Genomic DNA, 22,237 nt, shown 5'->3' with positions numbered 1-22,237 from the left:
ATTCTATTTCTAGTTCATTCTTAGTTTTAGCGTAGAGCCTTTATTGGGAGAGGTTCTCACCTGAATACCAGTGGACTTCGAAGGCCAGTTTTTGTTGTTCTTGGTTTTTAAAACGACCAGAAGTTGTTTGCAGCTTCTCAGTTTCCACTCAAATGAAACACTGCCTCAAAGGAAACACTGTGCTAGCGATCAGATTCACTTCTCCAAATTTCTCTCGTTTTAAGGATTTTGCTTGTCAATGCTTTGCTGCTTCAGTAACTCCCCAACACTTAAAATGGAAATGTTTGGGGTCCAGATTATCAAGGTGTTCCAGGTGGGACAGTTTTTGCTTGTAACAAATTAGTCCATCATCTCCAAAGTTCAAAATCCTGGCTTCATTCTTTAATAAGAAAACTAGTCAGAAACCTACTTGATATAGTTTGTGAGGCACCAAAAAGCTGTTTTGTTTAAGATATCACCCTAGCTCACTTGAGACCCTTTTTAGATTTTTCGATGTATTAAGTAGTGACAGTGTGTGTTTCTCTTAAATTCTTTGAAGTAGGCTCTTTTTTGGCATGTTTTCCTGGTTTGGTTTCTTTGGTTAGCCTTTGAATTGAAGGAGTAGTGTTTCTTAAAAGTCCTAGAAAGTTTTAATAAGATAGAAGTCAGCAGGAAAGAGGAACCAGACAAAATCCACTCAGGGGCCAGTAAGACCCAGCATAAAGGTGATAGGCAAGAGACTGCATCCAAGGTATTCAAGGCCACGTGTTTGGCCTGGAAAGTGTCGAAAGGTAAATGCAAACTCTATTTACCATTACAGTTACTCTAAATTCACTTAGTACTAAAATGGAAAGAGTCAGCTCAGAAAGAATGGGCTTCAGTCATACTTCCAAAATATACCAACTAATTACCTTGGAAAATCTAATGAACCTCTCTGAGTATCACTATCCTTCTATGTAAAACAGTGACAATACCTTACTTTGCTAGTAGGAAGATTAAAAATAGAGTGTATATAAAACATAGAAATTACTAGGTACTTATCTCTGCTAACTCTCTTTCCTTTTCCCAATCAAAGGAATTGAAAAGGAAGTGACCAAAAAGTTTTTTTTGTTCTAGGTAGTCAGATGTCTTTGCAAGTGCATCTTTATAGTAACTCATTAAAAATGGCAGTAATGCAATTTTGGAAAGAGAGAAGTTATGTTGGTGCTTTAAGAGAACAATTACTTATTGTAGAAAACAATTCTGTTTCTTGATGCTGCAGGCCTTTCTAGGAAATAGATACGGTGAATGATTTCACTCTGCTGAAATTTAACTGTCTGTGGAGTGGGATGTGGCAAATTCACAGGGTGATGCTTGTGAGATTGAATTCAAAATCTTTTAAATTTCTTTCATCTCTTAAAAAGTAATTCTGTCTGGAAATCAATGTAAAAAGAGTGCTATAGTGCTATTTTGGAAAAAATTTGAAGGACAATTCTATTTCCTTGATAGTTAATAGTTTGGCTGAGATCTGCAAAGTGGGGCCTATTTGAAGATACTTAAAAATATCTTTTGGTTTAAAAAATTCCACCCTAAAGTACAAAGCAGTGCAATTTTGAATCAAAATGTTGTTGGAGACATGTTATAAATAAATATAATCATATGTAACAATAAATGAAATGGTTTGATTACACAGAAATTTAGGATATTTATTTTTTGAAATCTAATCATAACTCTTTAACCATACAAACCACTGTAGCTACATTATACTCTGTGGCACTTCAATTGATACATTTATTACTTTTTTAAAAATAAAAAACTTTAGCTATTTAGCTACTTGGTAACTAATGCTGACCTATGTCATAAATAGTTAAAAAAAATTTTAATATGTCTCTTTAAATCCCATTTCTAGGCTGGGACTGGTGACTCACACCTGTAATCCCAGCACTTTGGGAGGCTGAGGCGGGCAGGTCACTTTAGGTCAGGAGTTTGAGAATAGCCTGGCCAACATGGTGAAACCCCATATCTACTAAAAATGTAAAAATTAAAAATTAGCCAGGAGTGGTGGTACGTGCCTGTAGTTCCAGCTACTCGGGAGGCTGAGGCATGAGAATCACTGGGACCCAGGAGGTAGAGGTTGCAGTGAGCCGAGATCACATCACTGGACTCCAGTCTGGGTGACAGAGTGAGACTCTGTCTCAAAAAATAAATAATTAATTAAATAAATGCCATTTCTAGAACAACAAAGTATAGTGGAAATTTGGAACGAGAAGACTTTGATTTAGTTTTTTTCATTCTTCTATTTTCATCCATGTGGTTGGACAAAACAGTTAACTTCTCTGAATTTTATATTTTCTCCCTGGAAATGAGAGAATTGGTCTAGAATTCCAGATGTTGGCATTCACCATCTGACTCAAATAATAATTTTATAAAATACACATACAGAGTTTAACCCAGAATAAACGTGATTTCTTTTAGCACAGAATCTCCAGATGGTCCCTTTGTTTCCTTTCAGGTTTCAGGTATCTTTTTTGGGTTGGAGAGGGGGGACGAAGTTTTGCTCTTGTTGCCTGGGCTGGAGTGCAATGGCATGATCTCGGCTTACTGCATCCTCCTCCCCCATCCAGAGTTCAAGTGATCCTCCTGCCTCAGCCTCCCAAGTAGCTGGGATTACAGGTATGCGCCACCTCACCTGGCTAATTTTGTATTTTTAGTAGAGATGGGGTTTTGCCATATTGGTCAGGCTGGTCTTGAACTCCTGACCTCAGGTGATCCGCCTGCCTCGGCCTCCCAAAGTTCTTGGGTTACAGGTGTGAGCCACTATGCCCAGCCTCAGGTATCTATTATTTAAAGACACATTTAACTCTATTCCCTAGCAGAAGGCAACCACTCTTTTTCTCAGTGTATTTTTATTTTTATTCAGTCATTAATTAATACAAAATCTCTTCTTTTCTCCAAACTATAGACATATATACTAAACATTTATAATTTTTTTCAACTATGATGTTCAGATATACCAAGAGATTGTTACCTAAAAGAGTAATGCTTGATTTATAGTGATAAAAATGTGTATTTAACAAATCCTGGTTTTAATGTGCCAGCTTGGGAAGCTGCATATTTACTCTGCTGAAGCCATCATTACTCAAACAACCTTGTAACTCCTCTTTTGGAGTTGTCTCTAAGCTTAGGCAGAAAGCCACCGAAGCAACTATCTCCTTGCTTTGATAGTGTGTATCTCCAGCTTGGCCCTAAATGGTATTTTTTGACTTGCTTATTTGAGACTCTTATTATTCTCAGTTTTGAATAACAATACTGTCCAGAAATCAAGGCCAATGTCACAGGAAGTTTTTCCAGTCTAAGATTGTTCTTTGCAGATATTAAGTACTACATAAATCTTGCTAAAGAGAACGGACTGAAGGTTCTGAAAATCATTCAGAGGGAATTGAGAACACTTGCAATTTGAACAGTTACAGCCTTATTGGCCTTCAGATATAAGTAGGATGTATGTGACACACACACACACACACACACACACACACACCCCTTACTGAGTGCCAGGTAGTAAACATGATTTTTCCGCATTATCTCACATGGTTCTAAAAACTATTTGAGTGATTATTTGAGGTGGATGATAACTTACTGAAATGTGGACATTCTAGTGCAGTTGTTTAAAAAGGAACTTTCCATACTGTAGAGCCACATCTCATGTTTGTTCATTGTTCATAAAATTCTCTAGAGGAGAACATCTATGACTGTCTTTAGTATGGTGTATTTCAACCCTGCGCAACACTTACAATAATTACCTCCTTTGTGTTGTAAATCTTAAATCCCTCATGACGCAATTAAGTAGAAATGTTCATCTTATCCTGGTCTTGATACAAGGAGCTGTTTCCTATGACATGTAAAATTCCAAATGGAATGTATTTTCTCTTTTCTCAGGGCCTTATTTTGTCTGTCACTGGAGTCATCATTTATTTAGCACTTTTGTTAAATAGAAAGGGGTTTGTCCTGTATGTGCAATCTTAGGTAAGTCTAGATAAACACCAAGAAGGTCTTACATCTTACATTTACTGTGAAATGTCCCTGGTTATTAGTTGATATCACCATAGGACACAGGTCATCATTACACTCAGTTGGAGAAGTGTGGCCCCAAGTCTATTCTCTAAATCATGACTAATTGTCACAAACACCTTTTAAGATGCAATTGGCCGGTGACACAAGTGTGGTCCTGTGGCCCCTACAGTGCGATCACTGAATCTTTAGAGAGGCTGCTCTCTAGGCAACAGCTAGAATGCTAGGGTCTTTGGTGATTCTGACCCACTAATAAGTGTTTGAAGTTGACAAATAATTGAGGTTACTGGTTAGGTTCATGACAGTACAACTCAAAAAATAATCATGTTAAAATATACCTGAAGAAATTAGCCCAAAGTAAGTGCTGTCTCTTTAGCACACAATCTCCAAAAGTTCAGAAAATCATCGTACTGGGGAGGGAGTGGGGAAAGATGACAGAAAAACCTGTCACCACTCAGAAGAGCTTCATTTGGATTTCAATCAATTGAAGGACTTTGTAGAAGATGGTACTTGTTAAATTGATCTCAATTAAAATCAGCCTGAGTGTGCACTCTCTCCAACAATAGCTACGCAAGGCCTGGGCAAGGAGCCTTTCAATTCTGCCCCTGTGAGAGCACGAGCACCTGTCTGGACGACGCTGGCACCTTCCCTTTTTTTAATTTTCACCTCAGCCTTTTCTTCTAAGCAGTCTTTGACCTCCATGGCATCCCTAACGAAGTCCTTTCAGTGTGTGTGCTCTTCTCCCCCACGTTGTAAGGGAAGTGCGGTGAGGAATGTGAGGTTGCCTGCAGTCTCACCTCTGACAGCGGGCTGCATCCTGCATGCAGCTGTCAGGACACTCACAGGGCTGCAGAGCAGGGTAATTGGGTACTTCAGGAAGATTCATAAGGCCATATGCTGCAGAGCCCCACGTCCTGCCCTGGGGCAATAAGGGGCAGAGATAGGAGGAGAGAAAGACAAGACTCCAATGGCAGCTAGAAACCTAGCCTTGATAAATAATTTATTTATAACAAGGAACGATAAAGACTTTGGTTTACAATAAGGCCACAATTCCTGCAACCAGAAGAATGATGTTTAAAGATTTCAAGATTGAATTCCATGCCAGGTGAACCACAGTTAGGTTAGTGAGAGAATCGGAAAGATTGGGGCCAGGCACGGTGGCTCACGCCTGTAATCCCAGCACTTTGGGAGGCTGAGGTGGGTGGATCACCTGAGGTCGGGAGTTCGAGACCAGCCTAGCCAACATGGTGAAACCTCGTCTCTACTAAAAAATAAAAAAAAAAATAGCTGGGCCGTGGTGGTGGGCATCTGTAATCCCAGCTACTTGGGAGGCTGAGGCAGGAGAATTACTTGAAACTTGAACCCAGGAGGTGAAGGTTGCAGTGAGCCAAGATCGTGCCACTGCACTCCAACCTGGGCGACAGAGCAAGACTTCGTCTCAAAAAAAATTGGGAAGATCCTAAGAGGAAAGAGTGTCACATGGAGCAGTTCTTTTTATACCAGGATGTTGTTTTTGTTGTTTTTAATCAAAGCAAGCCATCTGACAGCTCATTAGTAAGAGACAACAAGAAGTGACTTGATTATGATAGCGTGGAGTTGGTTCCTCTGCACATTAAAGTTCTTTGTTCACTTGTGGCAGTTTTCTTAGGAAACAGCTGGTAAGGGATCCAGGTGGGATAACATTTTAAAAGTGTAATGTGATAACAATTAACCTATCATTCCCTTTCCTCATATTCTCTCTTTTCAATTTTACTAGGTAGATTTATCAAAGGTGATGAAGACAAAATCTTTCAAGTGATTTCTTTGTGACTAGCCCCTCATGACTGCTATAATCTGTTACAAACTTATTGGGATTTATTTTCTTAAATAATTATGATTTTGCTCATGGGATGTGATGGGTTGGTGGTGGTGAGTTTGCCTTCCTCACATATGAAAGGGCAGAATTCTTAGAACATAAAAGTCAACTGGTGAAAATAACAATGTTGTTGATTTATCCAGTCAGCATAGACTATTATTACATATGAGATAAAAATTCAACTTTGAGGGGCCAAGATGGGAGGATCACTTGAGCCTAGGAGTTTGAAACCAGCCTGGGCAACACAGGGAGACCTAGTCTCCACAACAAAACAGAAAAATTAGCCAGGCATGGTAGCTCGCACCTATAGTTCCAGCTACTCAGGAGGCTGAGGTGGGAGGATTGCCTGAACCCCACAGGTCAAGGCTGCAGTGAACCATGATTGTGCCACTGCACTCCAGACTGGTGACACAGCAAAACACTGATGACAAAATCATGTAGTATCAGAAGTATGAAATAGGACTTTTTCTTCTGTAGTGATATCCTGGGAATTCTAAACTCTTATGTCAATAAGCAGTCAATAAAATGTCTTTTGATTACAAGACTTTATATTTGATAATCTGGAAACTGATTTTGAAAGGCAGAAACTAGCATGAGTAAATAACAGCCCATAATATGAAAGTCTCATACCCACTTCAAAGTTCTGTGATTGTCTGGATTTTGAAGGCTCATCCCATCTCTCTTCCATCTCAGGTATTTTCTCTTCTACAGGTTACTCTGTGAAAGTCACCATGTATCTGTCCCATGAAACAGATATGAGATATCTAGGCATTTAAAATAAAAATGTTGCATTTCTCTTTCTTGGACAATGAATAGAAATTTCTATGACTTGTTAAAATATCATCTTCTCATTGTTTAGTTAAATATTGTCAGAGATAAATTTCCCTACTAGGAATTTTTTTTTAATTAATGAGATCTGCTTTGAGTTTCTACGATTTTTTTTTTAACTATAAAACCGTCTAAAAATCAAAAGCTTTCATTATGCTTAGGCCAACTCTGCATATGTGTTTAAATTATTCCTTATTTGCGGTAATAATTTAGATGTTACTATAGCTTTTTCTTTTTGACAGCTAGAGAATGCAGGCCTAGCAAAATAAGTAGATAAGGACATTAAATGACTAAATGATCTTATATTGCTATTTAAAGTGCTGGTCAGTTGAAATAAAGAATATGATAACTTTTTCTTTCAACTTGCATTATGTCTTTTAAAAACTATCAGTGTTCTTCCATTTACTTATTCATCCAGTATTTACTTAGAGTCTTCTATGCACCAGATACTGTGCTAGCTACCGAAGTCCACAAAGACATTGGAATAGGACAGGGTCCTGAACCCAGGAGATTTAAAGCTGATAAACTCCCCAGACAGAAGTAAGGGTCAGGTGAGAAATGTGTAAAGGACACAGCAGAGACATTACTAAGACTTTGTACCATATATATACTTTATACACACACACACACACACACACACGGTACATAATATATACTTTATATATATAAATACTTTATATATAAATACACATATATATACTTTATATATATATATATGCTTCTTATAATAATTCTCCTCTACATGTATAAGCAATCCAAAAGTATTAGCAGAACAGAGAAAACTTTTTCCCCTTAATTCATCTCTTCTTTACCTTTCAGATCTTCTGAGAATTATCAAATTAACAACTTCCAGTTACAAGAAACCAGTTGGAGTTTACCTCATGCCATGTCTCACACAACCCTGGGTTTCAGATAAGGATGACTAGATGGTTCATGTGTGTAGTGGACGGTTCATGTGTGCAGTGCAAGGTTCATGTGTAGTGGATGGTTCATGTGTGTAGTGGATGGTTCATGTGTGCAGTGCAAGGTTCATGTGTAGTGGACGGTTCATGTGTGCAGTGCAAGGTTCATGTGTGCAGTGTAAGGTTCATGTGTGCAGTGCAAGGTTCATGTGTAGTGGATGGTTCATGTGTGCAGTGCAAGATTCATGTGTAGTGGACGGTTCATGTGTGCAGTGTAAGGTTCATGTGTGTAGTGGATGGTTCATGTGTGCAGTGCAAGGTTCATGTGTAGTGGATGGTTCATGTGTGCAGTGCAAGGTTCATGTGTAGTGGACGGTTCATGTGTGCAGTGCAAGGTTCATGTGTGCAGTGCAAGGTTCATGTGTGTAGTGGATGGTTCATGTGTGCAGTGCAAGGTTCATGTGTGCAGTGCAAGGTTCATGTGTGCAGTGCAAGGTTCATGTGTGCAGTGCAAGGTTCATGTGTGTAGTGGATGGTTCATGTGTGCAGTGCAAGGTTCATGTGTAGTGGATGGTTCATGTGTGCAGTGCAAGGTTCATGTGTAGTGGACAGTTCATGTGTGCAGTGCAAGGTTCATGTGTGCAGTGCAAGGTTCATGTGTGTAGTGGATGGTTCATGTGTGCAGTGCAAGGTTCATGTGTGCAGTGCAAGGTTCATGTGTAGTGGACGGTTCATGTGTGCAGTGTAAGGTTCATGTGTGTAGTGGATGGTTCATGTGTGCAGTGCAAGGTTCATGTGTAGTGGACGGTTCATGTGTGCAGTGCAAGGTTCATGTGTAGTGGACGGTTCATGTGTGCAGTGCAAGGTTCATGTGTGTAGTGGATGGTTCATGTGTGCAGTGCAAGGTTCATGTGTAGTGGATGGTTCATGTGTGCAGTGCAGGGTTCATGTGTGTAGTGGATGGTTCATGTGTGCAGTGCAAGGTTCATGTGTGCAGTGCAAGGTTCATGTGTGTAGTGGATGGTTCATGTGTGCAGTGCAAGGTTCATGTGTGCAGTGCAAGGTTCATGTGTAGTGGATGGTTCATGTGTGCAGTGCAAGGTTCATGTGTAGTGGATGGTTCATGTGTGCAGTGCAAGGTTCATGTGTAGTGGGCGGTTCATGTGTGCAGTGCAAGGTTCATGTGTGTAGTGGATGGTTCATGTGTGCAGTGCAAAGTTCATGTGTGTAGTGGTAGACCAGGCTGGGCTTCAGTCAGTCTAGGGTATTCACTGAGGAACCCCGTTTCTTCTGTGCTCTTCCTCAACCTCCTCCCCCAACTCCATGTTCCCTGGTACACCACTTCAGTCTGCCCCTTCCACCCTCTAAACTTGCCTTCTTATCTTTTCACTCATTCTTTCCTGACCTGCTTAGTGGGGTTGGGTGGGGGAATACCTAATTCAACAAGTTAATTTATACTAAATTCTTAATGTCTGATGATGGCTTAGCCAGCCTGTGTTACCATTCTTCACAAGATAGCAGATGTAGAAAATGACAGTTGTTGTTCTGGCATACTGGGGTAACACATAGGTCACTAAGGTCTCAGGTAGTCTTCTTGGGCTTCTGCTACCCAGGTCTCCCTGGCCACCACAAGCCTGATAGGACCAGTGTGTCGGGCACCCCTGTTACCTACTACACTGTGCCTGAACCCAGAGTTCTGGTCTTCTTCCCTTCCTGTGGATTCCTTGCATTTGATTAGGAACCTTCAATGCCCTAATACAAAAGGAGGGGGTATCTAGTGTTGGAGTTTTCCTAAGCTGTCTTGGGTATCTGGCTCTTCTCTGTTAGCTGAGTGACTTTGGGCAGTTTATTTAACTCTTTTGCATGTTGGTGCTCACTTCATGGGATTAAAATATGGACTGGATTCTATGAGTTAATATACATAAATTGTCAACATGGAATTTCCATATAGGATGTGTTCCATTTACCTGCCTTGCCATTGTTTATGGGTATTTTAAGCTCTAGCAAGGCCAGTGAGGCAGAGATTAAGAGAAAAAGATATTTAGCATAAGTCTCTTATCTCAAAGTGAATAGCCTGTGAGTTACAGACATTCATTGCTCACAGTTCTGGAGGCTGGAAAGTTCAAGATCCAGGTGTGGGCAGATCCCTTGTCTGGTGAGGCCCACTTCCTTGTGTGCAGATGTGTCCTTGTGTGGTGGGAAGATCAGAGCACCCTCTGAGGTCCCTTTTGGGAGGACACTAATCCCATGTATTGTTACCGAAAAACCAGGAGTTCCCCCACAGAGAAAGCCGATGACTGAGACAACAACCAGGATTGCCAAGGAAGAAGAGCTTTCTCCAGTGCTGCAGCCAAGGAGATGAGAGCTCAGTCTCAAATCTGTCTAGATTCATGGATTCTAAAATGAACCTAAATACCTGGAGAATTCCTTGAATAGTTTTGTTCTCTAAACACAGTTTGGCGGCCTTGTGGAATGATTCCCTGCAGTAAATGGACTTTTCATTTATTTAATCATTCGAACATCCATTCACATCTGCATGGTTACAGAAAACATGGGATATGTAACACATAACAAAATTGCAGCAAGATGGTAACGAACCTCATATTCGTCTTAACATGTTTCCAATGGAAAATGTCTTAAGTGTTTATTATTCAGTTTATTACTTATCACTTGATTATTTTTGTTGTATTAAACTATATATGTTGCAGCTTAACAATAAAAAAAACTCTTAAAAAAACTAAACTAAAACTAGGGGTTTATAAAGCAAGAAAGAAATGTAACAACATGTAAGAAAGCAGGAACTAGGGAGGAGGCAGGAAGCAATCATGATGAATGAGGGGTCCACCATCTCATTGTCTGGATGTGGGGATCTGGCAAGTTTCAGTTCTTTTATACTTTTCTTGAGAGGCCTGAAGATCAGTTCCTGAGGATGGAACTCAGATAAAACAAATGTAAGGTTCATAAGACCAGAAGGGCCAATTTGTATATTTAGCTAAAAAAACAATGTAGAGCAGCTGTCCCCAAGCTTTTTGGCACCAGAAACCAGTTTAATGGAAGATAGTTTTTCCAGAGTGGTAGGTGGGAGATGGTTTCAGGATGAAACTATTCCATCTCAGATCATCAGGCATTAGATTCTCATAAGGAGCACACAACCTAGATCCTTCGAATGTACAGTTCACAATAGGGTTTGCGTTCCTATGAGAACCTAATGCTGCCGCTGATCCAACAGGAGGTGGAGCTCAGGCCATAATGCTTGCTTGCCAGCCACTCACCTTCTGCTGTGTGGCCTGGTTCCTAACAGGCCACAGACTGGTACCTGTCTGTGGCCCTGGGGTTGGGAACCCTGTTTCTATGGGACTATTACATGGGTTTCATTATGAGGGTTCCACCTCAGTACCTAATTATCTCTCAGAGACCCTACCTCCTAATGCCATCACCTTGGGAATTCCAATGTATGAATTTTGCCAAGCCACAAACATTCAGCCCATAGTAATGGCATTTTCTACACTTGGAAAACACTTTTTCTCCTTTCCCTCTTATTGTCCAGCTACCTCCTCCTTGTTTTTTAATTTAGTTCAGATGTGATGTCCTGTGGAAAAAAAAAATATTCAGACTCAAAAGGCAGGTTTCCTCAGTATCCCCCTAGTTCTCTGAGTACACTTCTGTCATTGCATGAATTGCTATAGTTATTTCATTCATTCATTTGTTCATTCATTCATCCATCAATTCACTTCAAAAATACATTTACACAAAGGATCTACCATGTCCCCAGCAGACAGGCTAGAAGTTCTTGGAGTAGTGGCCAAGGCAGACAAGGCCCCCTATACTTGCCCAGTTTATATTCTAATGGAAACAGGCAAGCAATCGACAGGTAAACAAACAAACAAGACTGTTGAGAATCAGGATGTCATGGAGGTTAAACAGGATGCTCTATGGAATTCTTGAGCAGAGTTGGAGGAACTTGGAGGCTGAGAATGGAAAAGGGGGAGGAGCCAGGTGGGACTTTCAGTGGAAAGGTCTCAAATGAAAAGGCTCCATGGTGGAAATTAATTTGTCATGTTTTGGCAACAGAAAGGAGGCTGGTGTGGCTGGCTGTGTGTGGTGAGCTTGAGTCGGGAGTGGTGGGTTAGGGGTAGTTGTATTAGAGGAGGTTGGAGACTCAGGCCAATCCATGGAAAGGACTTCCTGGTTCTTGACACCCACTGGGTGCTGGAAACTATGTGCTTGATTTCTAACAACTCCCAGTGGAATCTTGTTTAGAGGACCCTCCCCCACCACCACCCCAATTCTTCAACCGTCGGCTCCTTGATCGGTGTGACTTGGTATCCTTCAGTACCTAGACTGATACCTGGCTCAAAGCAGAGGCTCAGTAAATGTTCCCTAATTTTCACATGAATGAATTGAATACTGTACACACATGGGAAAATGAATTATGCTTTAAGAAGACTCTGCATTCTTGCAGAAATGATATCTTCTATCTAAAAAGAACCCTGAGATTTCCCTTGCCCTATCTACTTGTACTGTAGTATTAGAAAGGTTTTACAAGTTGTTTCTTTTAAGAATTCTTGAATATAATTTAACGTTGAATAAAATGAGTTTTTCCCCTTTCTACTAATTATAATCATACAAGCAGTGAACTAAACAGCTGGGGGTGAAATAAATTCTGATGATGTTAAAAATGCAAATAGTTTTCACACCAGATTAATTCATTTAACTAACAGTCCTGATCTTTAAACATTAAATGTTTGAGTGTGAAACGTTTTATTCACAGGGAGATAGTCCGTGTGAATGAATTCTGTAGCCCATTCCTCTATCAGGGGTGATTTAAAAACAAACAGGATGCATATTGTTAGGTAGTTATTAACCAGCAAGTTGTAAGTTCTTTAAAACAGTTCAGGATGTAATTTACATGACTCAAGATTAGCAAGACTCAGAGTTCTATGAAGCTGCTGTTTGAAGTTAGGAGAAGCGAGTCATACAAGGATCTGAATGAATGTTTGTGTTATCTGTGTTTTACTAATATTTGAATTAAATGATTTATATTTAATCAAAGCAAGATTGAAATTCATTATTACTGCTGATATACAGTACTAATTACAGGAAATATCCGGCCCTTCAAAGTTCAGTGCCAAATGCTGATAGTGTGGTAATCTATTCTCTGGGAGGAAATCGAAGGCCTCAGATCTGAAAGGGAATTTAGTCCAGTTTTTAATGTTTTAAACCCAGGCTCCCTTTTGATTTAAAAAACAAACAAACAAAAACCCTTGCATTTATTTTCTTCAACCTCTTTCTTCAGTTTGTATTATGAAACTAGTAAAAGTTTTTCAAATACAGTAAAAGATTTTCTTATAACGATAAATCTAATTTTTCAGACCACACCTCTGCTCCATCCTGCCTTGTGTGATTCTAATTGAGAATCACTGTTCTAGCCTAATCCTCCTCTTTAGAGATCAGAAAACTGAGGCTTTCTGTTACTAGGTCCTGAGATTAATCATCATAGAGCTGTTTTAATGAAAAACTGGTGTATGGTTGAGATTTCCCCCCCATTTTTTTTTAATATAAATCCCAGAGGAGTTTAGAAATCTAAATTTGGGGTTTTCCCCCCCCGGATAGCCACGTAACCCTGTGACATTCTAAATTACTGTGTTGGGCAGGTCACCCCACATGAGCTGGTATGACAGGTCTGCATTTACCTCTGCATCTCAGGCCCCGTGCACATGTGTTTTATTTGTATAGCAGCAAACATTTGGCCTTGAATGATCATTCTGCTACATGTGGTGATCTCTGGAAGTAAGTCTACATTAGAAGTATGTACCACATTCTTTTATCAAAAGGACTTGGTTTTAGCCATATTATTTTACAGAGTAAATAACAACTGGCATATTTTAAACACAGTATTAGGACGGATAATGGCAAATGTGATCTGCTGGTGGGAAACTGAAGTCACATATTAAATTACATTCTTGGCTAGGAAATTCACTAGAAGAATAGAACAGAGCAAGTGCCAGTAGAATACAGCCCTAAGATAATAAATAAAAATTATCTGATTGAAGAGGAAGATAAATCAGGGGAGAAGCAAGAGTCTTGTTAATGTGCCTGGTTATAATTGCTTCTAGCTGGTAGAAAAGAATCCTTGAATCTTACATGTTCAGCTAATCAAATGAGCTACTTCCTTCCTGTAAACTACACCGAAACTGGCTTCCTGGCCTCTGCATGGGAAGTTAGGGTTTAGATAGTAATAACAATCATTATTATAATAAACATTCAGCCATTATTCGAGGGGTCCTGAACACTGATTTCAACATCCTCACTAAACAGCAAGATTAAAGAAAAGTAATTAGATATTTGCAAGTGCTGTATATTTTCGTAAGTACTGATATAAACATATATGATAGATAAAATTATATATGAGCAAGCACATACACATTAGATAAAACACAGTTCTATATAAGATATAAATATTTTAAAAACTGGACTAGGCATGATGGCTCACGCCTGTAATCCCAGCACTTTTGGAGGCCCAGGCAGGTGGATCACTTGCGGCCGGGAGTTAGAGACAAATCTGGCCAACATGGTGAAACCCCATCTGCACTAAAAATACAAAAGTTAGCCAGGCATGGTGACATGTATGGGTAATCCTTGCTACTCAGAAGACTGAGGCATGAGAATCACTTGAACCTGGGAGGTGAAGGTTGCAGTGAGCTGAGATCACACCACTGCCCTCCAGGCTGGGCAACAGAGCCAGTCTGCCTCAAAAAAAAAAAAAATTAAAAACTGAATGATATGTATTTAAGAATGATATGTATTTTATTTTGATATTTTGTATTTATATAAATACATATATTTAAATATATGTATTTGAAATACATATATTTAAATATATGTATTTCAAATACATATATTTAAGAATGATACGGGCCAGGCGCGGTGGCTTACGCCTGTAATCCCAGCACTTTGGGAGGCCGAGGCGGGTGGATCATGAGGTCAAGAGATCGAGACCATCCTGGTCAACATGGTGAAACCCCGTCTCTACTAAAAATACAAAAAATTAGCTGGGCATGGTGGCGCTTGCCTGTAATCCCAGCTACTCAGGAGGCTGAGGCAGGAGAATTGCCTGAACCCAGGAGGCAGGGGTTGTGGTGAGCTGAGATCGCACCATTGCACTCCAGCCTGGGTAACGAGCGAAACTCTGTCTCAAAAAAAAAAAAAAAAAAAAAAAAGAATGATATGTATTTTAAATACATATATTTAAGTAGATATGTTGTTAAGAATGATATGTATTTAAGAATGACATGTATTTTATTTTGGTTATGAACACTTGCCACAATTGTATATTTTTAGATAATCAAATTAATATGTCCCTTAATATGCTTGCCAAAAACAAGCTGATCATCCATATTGGCTTTGGGTAAATAGAGCTTGACAGAGAGAACATAGAAACTTACTTAAAAGATAAATGGGGAGAAGATTCATCTAGGACTAAACAGATGAATTCCTTAGAAATGTTTAATTGTTTTTAAATTATGACTAGACTTAAGGAAACTGACTACAGAATTGGAAGCAGGAAGGTACCTCATGCTGCTAAAAAAGGCATACCTGAGACAGGGTAATTTATAAAGGAAGAGGTTTAATGGGCTCACAGTTCCACATGACTGAGGAAGCCTCCAATCGTGGAGGAAGATGAAGGGAAAGCAAAGGGACGTCTTCCATGGTGGCAGACAAGAGAGAAAGCATGAGCAGGGAAAAACCATTAGATCTTCTGAGACTTATTCACTATCATAAAAACAGCATGGGAAAGACTCAACCCTGTGATTCAGTTACTCCCACCAGGTCCCTTCTATGACATGTGAGAATTATGGCAGCTACAATTCAACATTTGGGTGGGGATAGCCTAACTACATCAGACCCTCGGGTAAAATTCAGTATGCAAAGTTTTGAAACTCTAGATGAGAAGCAATGAAACATTTGGAAGTTTGAACATTTGAGCAGGATCAGAATAACAGATAAGGGGTGACATATCTTTGAACTGATTTACAGAGGAGAAACACTAGATTCATTTGGTGATAAAAGATTTTATGCAGTGTTAGGGATAAAACATGCTAATAAAAATTATGACATGTGAAGGTTATTGAAGAATAACCTTCACACACTATAATAAAAATAATTTTGGGAGCTAGAGAATTTAGGAGTTCATGTACAAGTGACAGGGAAAAATTCACCATTTTGTGGTCAGATGTTTAGTATTTAATATCATGAGTTCAGCTGGGTGCAAGCCCTCTTACTGTGAATTTTACTGAGTGCTCCTAATACTGTTCCATTAAGTGGCCTTATTAATAATGGACCAATGGAGTTGCTTGCTGCCAATATTTTTAGGATTAGAAACTGTGTGTGTGTGTGTGTGTGTGTGTGTGTGTGTGTCTGTTTCCCAGAAATCCTACATACAAATCTTTCTATCTTGAATTGTGTTTAATAACGAGGTCTTAAGGAGCCTGTTCCCTTGGGCCAAGTGTCCAGAAATTGAAGGTGGGGAACTCAGGAAGGACCTTAAGGAAGATTTTGTCCTTTGAGTTTTACATTTCTTCTCACCATGTGTTATAATACCTTGTCTGTTCACTCACTTGTACTTTGGGGTTTTTTTTGTTTTGTTTTGTTTTGTTTTGTTTTGTTTTAGACAGAGTCTCCATCTCTCTCCCAGGCTGGAGGGCAGTGGCGCAATCTCAGCTCACTGCAACCTCTGCCTCCCAGGTTCAAGTGATTTTCCTGCCTGCCTCAGCCACCCGAGTAGCTGGGATTACAGGTGCCCGCCATCATGCCCAGCTAATTTTTGTATTTTTAGTAGAGATTAGGTTTCACCATGTTCGTTGGCCAGGCTGGTCTCAGACTCCTGACCGCAAGTGATTCACCCGCCTCAGCCTCTCAAAGTGCTGGAATTACAGGTGTGAGCCACCGTGCCCGGCCATTCACTTGTACTTTGAATATTTAATCTTAGACTTGATTTTGATATTTTGTATTTCATTTGTTCCCAGTTGTTTGCAGAGCCCAAACCGTATCCTGCTATTAAATAGGTTGATGATGAAACACATTTCCACACACAAGCACTTTCATCATGCAAAACTTCAGAGAATGGAAGACCTTGGTTTACATACTGCCAAGTTATTCTGACCTTGCTGTGTTTGTTTTATTTGGGAGATGTGGGTGGGCAAGATGTTTGAGTTACAAAGTCCAAATCACAATCTTTTCTCTCTAAGCTAGAGATAGCCAAAAATATCCAAGAAAATATTTTCAGTGGTACAATTTAGAGATACTGTGGAAGAGCAAGTACATTCCATGTGAGCACGCCTATCTTTATCATGATGAGGTTGAAGCAGAAAGAATCCATGGGCAGTGCTGGTGTATAAAGATGTAAAGTTCCTTTGAAAATCCAATATCTAGAAACATATCTACATATACTTGGAAACTCTACATTATTTTCAACTCTTTAGTTGAAACACCTCAGTTTTAATATTTTACAAGAGGAATCATAAGATAGAAGATCTGGCCTCTAAAAAGAGGCACATAGACACCCTGAACATTTAATTTTCTAGAAAAAAAAATTCGTACTTGTAATTATTGTCCAAACGTTTCTCATTGTATTAGGCACAATTCCATTAAATTATGTTCTTCACTCATCATCTCTCTAATGAAAAAATTATATTTAAATACTCATGTCAAATAGAAACTGATGCAAAATAGATTGAACTACTCTAGTAATCCCGGAAGAGAAATTTAAATTTTATAGTTAATTTGTAGCCAATTACAAATTATATTTCTGATGCAAATTAGAGGAAAAAAAAGGGCTGTGACAGGTAGCAGGGGTGTGGAGTGGGAAAGATTGGAAGAAGAGTATATTGTTTTCCTGTGCAATGATGAAAAGAGAATCAGATCCCTTTAAGGTTGACAAAAATAAGGATGGAAAGACATGAGGTCCATACTTTCAAAGTAGCCAACAAAGAGGAAAGGGAGCCTCGTGTTTTTTAAAAAATAAAAGATGAAATGGAAATGTGCAGTGATGCCAAAAGCACTTGGTTGAAGCTGTTCTGTTCCTCCTTGGGGATCAGCTGAGGGAGCTCAGGCCATCTCCCCGAATCATGTTACCAGTCTGGTTGAGATAACACATCAGTTAAACTCAAACTTGTCATCCCCACGAGGCATCCGGTATGAAATGCCACATTTTGTCACCAGTAACTATTGCTGTTGGCACTGAGAAAGCGAGCTGGGAATTGTGAGCAGTGATTTAGGAGAAGAAGATTGGAACACTTGTGCATTAAAGATGTTAGAATTCTCCCCACTAGACCACTAAGGTAGAGGCGAACCTTGTAAGAAAGTAAAAAAACTGGAGAAGGAATAGGATTTTGCTGCTGTCTAATGAAATATGTTTTAATGTTCTGAATGTCCTTCTCATTTTTCTTCTCCTGTATAAAAGCCATTCCCTTGGAAAGTTAATATTATAGGTATTGTCTGAGTAGAGGATGTATTTTCCATGAATGTAAAGAACTAATGTAGATATCTATAAAGTTAACTGTATACTTTATAGTGTCAGATTTATAAATCTCCAAGAGTTACCATTAACTTCTTGCTTTGATATTGTAAAAAGAATAATTTTCCTAGAATGATTTATTGATGCATCTATCCATTTAAATAGTTATTTTATGCTATCATATTATTTTTAGATTAGTGAGGTTTGTTTAAAGATACAAAAGAAACTTCTAATTTCTGCCATGTTTCTGAAAGATTAAAACAAAATTCCATTAAGAAATAGTAGGAGAATTCAAGTGTATCCTCTGTGTTACCAGCATTTTGCATTCCAAATAGAAAACATGCCAAGGTGCATTGTGTATTAATCAATCAAAATGCAAAAGTAACAGCAAAATTCACCATAACAACCGAGAATATTCCTTAGGGGAGCTTTCGCTGAATTGCCTGGGTTTTGACATAGAGTAACCCAGCTGTCCAGCTATTGATTTGGGCATAATTATCTGCTGCTTAGTAATTATTTACATATGCATTGGAATTGTGTCACTGGGCTTTTCGGTGAGATTAGGAGAAATGGTGAAAATATATTACTTGAGGGCAACGCTATGGTTTCCAATAATAAGGACCCATTCATTGTTAGGCCTTTTAGGGGGTTGAACTTTTCCACTGGATATAATCCCACCCAGAGAAACCAGAAAGATGATTTTTGTTTGTTTGTTTCCGTATCTTATTTTTTAACAATCCATAATTGTGGATCATATTCCTTTACGTATCTGAACTTGAAGCCATTTCCTAGATTTAAGTGCATTAAAGTGTGTGTATTGTGTGTGTCGTATGTGTGTCTTAGACCAATTATGCTTACCTTATGACATATCTTTTTTTTTTTTTGAGACAGTCTTGCTTTGTCGCCCAGGCTGGAGTGCAATGGTATGATCTTGGCTCACTACAACCTCTGCCGCCCGGGTTCAAGTAATTTTCCTGCCTCCCAAGTAGCTGAGATTATAGGCACCTGCCAGCAACCATGTCCGGCTAATTTTTGTAGTTTTTGGTAGAGACTGGGTTTCACCACGTTGACCAGGCTGCTCTTGAACTCCTGACCTTAGGTGATCTGCCCGCCTTGGCCTCCCAAAGTGCTGGGATTACAGGCATGAGCCACTGCGTCTGGCAGTGACAAATCTTTATGAAAGAAGAAAAACAGTACAATTGACTTTTGGACAACAGAGGTTTGAAATGTGAGAGTCCACTTATTCCAAACATGGGTTGAAATTACAGTACTCTCGGGGACACTAAGCCTGACTTTTCCGGTACTCAGCTCTACAGGGCTAACCGCACAACCTGAGTATGCATGGACTTTGCTGTACGCAGGGAGTCTTGCAACCCATCTCCCGTGTATACCAAGGTGTGACTGTACTTAAATTCATTGCCCCTAAAAATAGAAGCTAAAATTAATGTTTCTTTAATTAACTCATTGGGACAATGCTGAAAAATGGCTTTCCTCTGGTTTCCCATAAACTGTATGCATACATCCGTGGGGGGACTGATATTTTGGGCCTACACTATTCATGACTGAGGTTGAGATATGTGATCAATTAGCTTTTAATTTTGTCCAAATTAACTTCTGGTGTAAATACAGTCTAACACTTGGTTATGTACAAATGCCAGTTAAAGCCAACTTCTGCCATAAAGTTGTTGGCTACTGATGTATTTTTTGAGGAACAGAGGTTTTAATCATTAGAGAGGTGCTGTTGTTCACACCCCTATCATGCTTAGAAGGAACATTTTCCAGTGTTTATATATCGGTAAGAATATTGTGGACTTCTTAACTTGCTCTTCAGTGGCTGAAAAATTTAGCAAGATGTTTCTTCAGCTAATTTTTATCTTTTAATGTAGAACCAAACATTCAGAAGAATAATGTTAGACTGGGTTTTTTACAACTTAAGTATTTAAAATTTTTTGTGAATACATCATTTTGTTTAGAAGCATGTTTACAGAATTTCTAATAGTAACACGTTGCTGACTGTCAAGGTGAACAAAATGTTGAAAGGCTGTAATGGTGTTAAAGTAATGAATTAATGAAAAATTGAGTGGTTTTCTGAGGCTCCTGAAACCCCTCCCACAGGAAGAGAGATGAAGATTTCCTTCAGATCAGCCTGATCTAAATAGGAAACACCCTCAACTTCCTCCCAGCCCTGCTTATCTATTTACTTGTGTTTAATGTAAAAATTTATTATTTAGTTAATAGAGACATTCATTCAGAATTTAGCATTTATCCTTTGAACTTGTTTACATTGGTTTGGTCTGTCATTAATTGAAAGCTTCTAGATTGCAGAGTCAAGTTTTCTTACAGTCTATGACTAAGATGATTATTACCAGCCTGTACTAAGCAGACACTGAATAAAAGCTTTCAGTGTGCTTTTATTTACCTTTGTCTCTGGTGGAAAAATATTTTTCTGGATTGCTTCATCAGTAAAACCACTGGTGAGGCTGGGGCTGAGGGGGGTTGGGATATGATATGGGGTGGGGTTAGGGCTAGGGAGCAATTTAGGATGGGGAATAGGAGCTCTTTGCAATCAAACAGATCCAGAATCACATCACAACTTACCTTTTTTCTGGCCTCTGACTTTCCAAGCCCAAACTTCCTCATCTGTAAAGTGAGGCTGTAATACCTGAGTTATGGACTGAATTGTGTCAGATCTCTCTTTCCAGATTCATACATTGAAATCTTAGGAATGTGACTGTATTTGCAGATATGGTCTTTATGGAGGGTACTTAAGTTAAAATGAGGTCATCTAAGTGGGCCCTAATCCAGTATGACTCATGTCCTCATAAGAAGAAATTTAGATGCAGACGTGGAGAGAGGGAAGACACCGTAAAGATACAGGAAAAAGCCATCTGCAAGCCACGGAGTGAGGCCTGCAACAGTTCCTTCCCTCACAGCCCTCATAAGGAACCAACCCTACTGACACCTTGGTTTTTTACGTCCAGCCTCTCATTTAACTATGAGAAATCTCTGTTGTTTAAGCCACCCAGTCTGTGGTACTATGTTATGGCAGCCCTTGCAAACGAATACAACCTAACTTACACTCCAGTTGTAAATAGATCAGATGCTGTGAAGAGCTTATGGTGTGTAAAGACACTCAGCAAATGGGAGTTTGATAAAATGATCAGAACTAGAGAAGGGAACAGAGTGGAAATATTTTTAGAAATATATTTGTATTCTTAAAGCCTGGTTAGACGTGGGAGTTAGGTTTGGAAGGAAATTCAGAGAAGTTTCTTTTTGTTTAAATTAGGCCCCCTGCAAACATGAGAACATTTATGGATCGTCTGTATCCAATTGTGTTTTCCTTTGTGGTTGTCTTTTGGGGATGATAAATGAGTTCAAATAGTAAGAAATGAGCCTTACAGAAGGATTTATGATTTTGAACCACACGGTTCAGATGATGTCTGCAAGTTGAGTGCTTGGTAAAAATAAGTAGTGGTGTCCCAGTCTATCTGGTTTCGTTGGATTGGTTTCACACTTCAATGCTTTCTGGCAAAGAAATAGTATGAGCCCAAATAATTTTTAAAATTGCCAGTTTTAAAATGATGCCTCTGCTATTCACTCATATTCCTCTCTGAATAATCAGTGGTGGCTATATGTGGATCTAGGTAACATTTTTAAATATCAGTTTTACATGCCAAGTTACCCTTTTTAACTTAAAGAAAGTTCTTTTTGCAAGCTATTTTTCAAGATAAATAAGTATTATTTTCTTATTTTGTACCTTCAAATAATAAGTGCTTCTAATTTGAAATTTGGTAAAATTATAATTTTGAGTAATTTCTTCTTAAATGCCTGAATTTCTTATAAAAATATCAGGATTGGCAAATTTCTTATGATATTAGGATTCTTCAACTACTTTGCCCTTCAGTTACTTTGATGATACCTGTTTCATTAAACACTAATAGGTCTTCCCAAGTCATAGCAGCGATTAGGAAAGTCATGTAGGTGGGGAAGTTTTATTTTGTGAACTATTCTCTCTCTCCACACAAACCTAACATTAAACCACAATCAAATTGATTCTTTAGAAGGCTAATCAGGGTTTTGTTTTGGTTTGGTTTGGTTTGAAGATAATTC

This window comes from Aotus nancymaae, unplaced genomic scaffold (assembly GCF_030222135.1).
Source record: "Aotus nancymaae isolate 86718 unplaced genomic scaffold, 86718_ANA_hifiasm-v0.15.2.pri h1tg000040l, whole genome shotgun sequence".
In the NCBI taxonomy this organism is placed as follows: Eukaryota; Metazoa; Chordata; class Mammalia; order Primates; family Aotidae; genus Aotus; species Aotus nancymaae.
The sequence above is the reverse complement of the archived record's forward strand: the minus strand, read 5'-3'. Positions refer to the sequence as shown.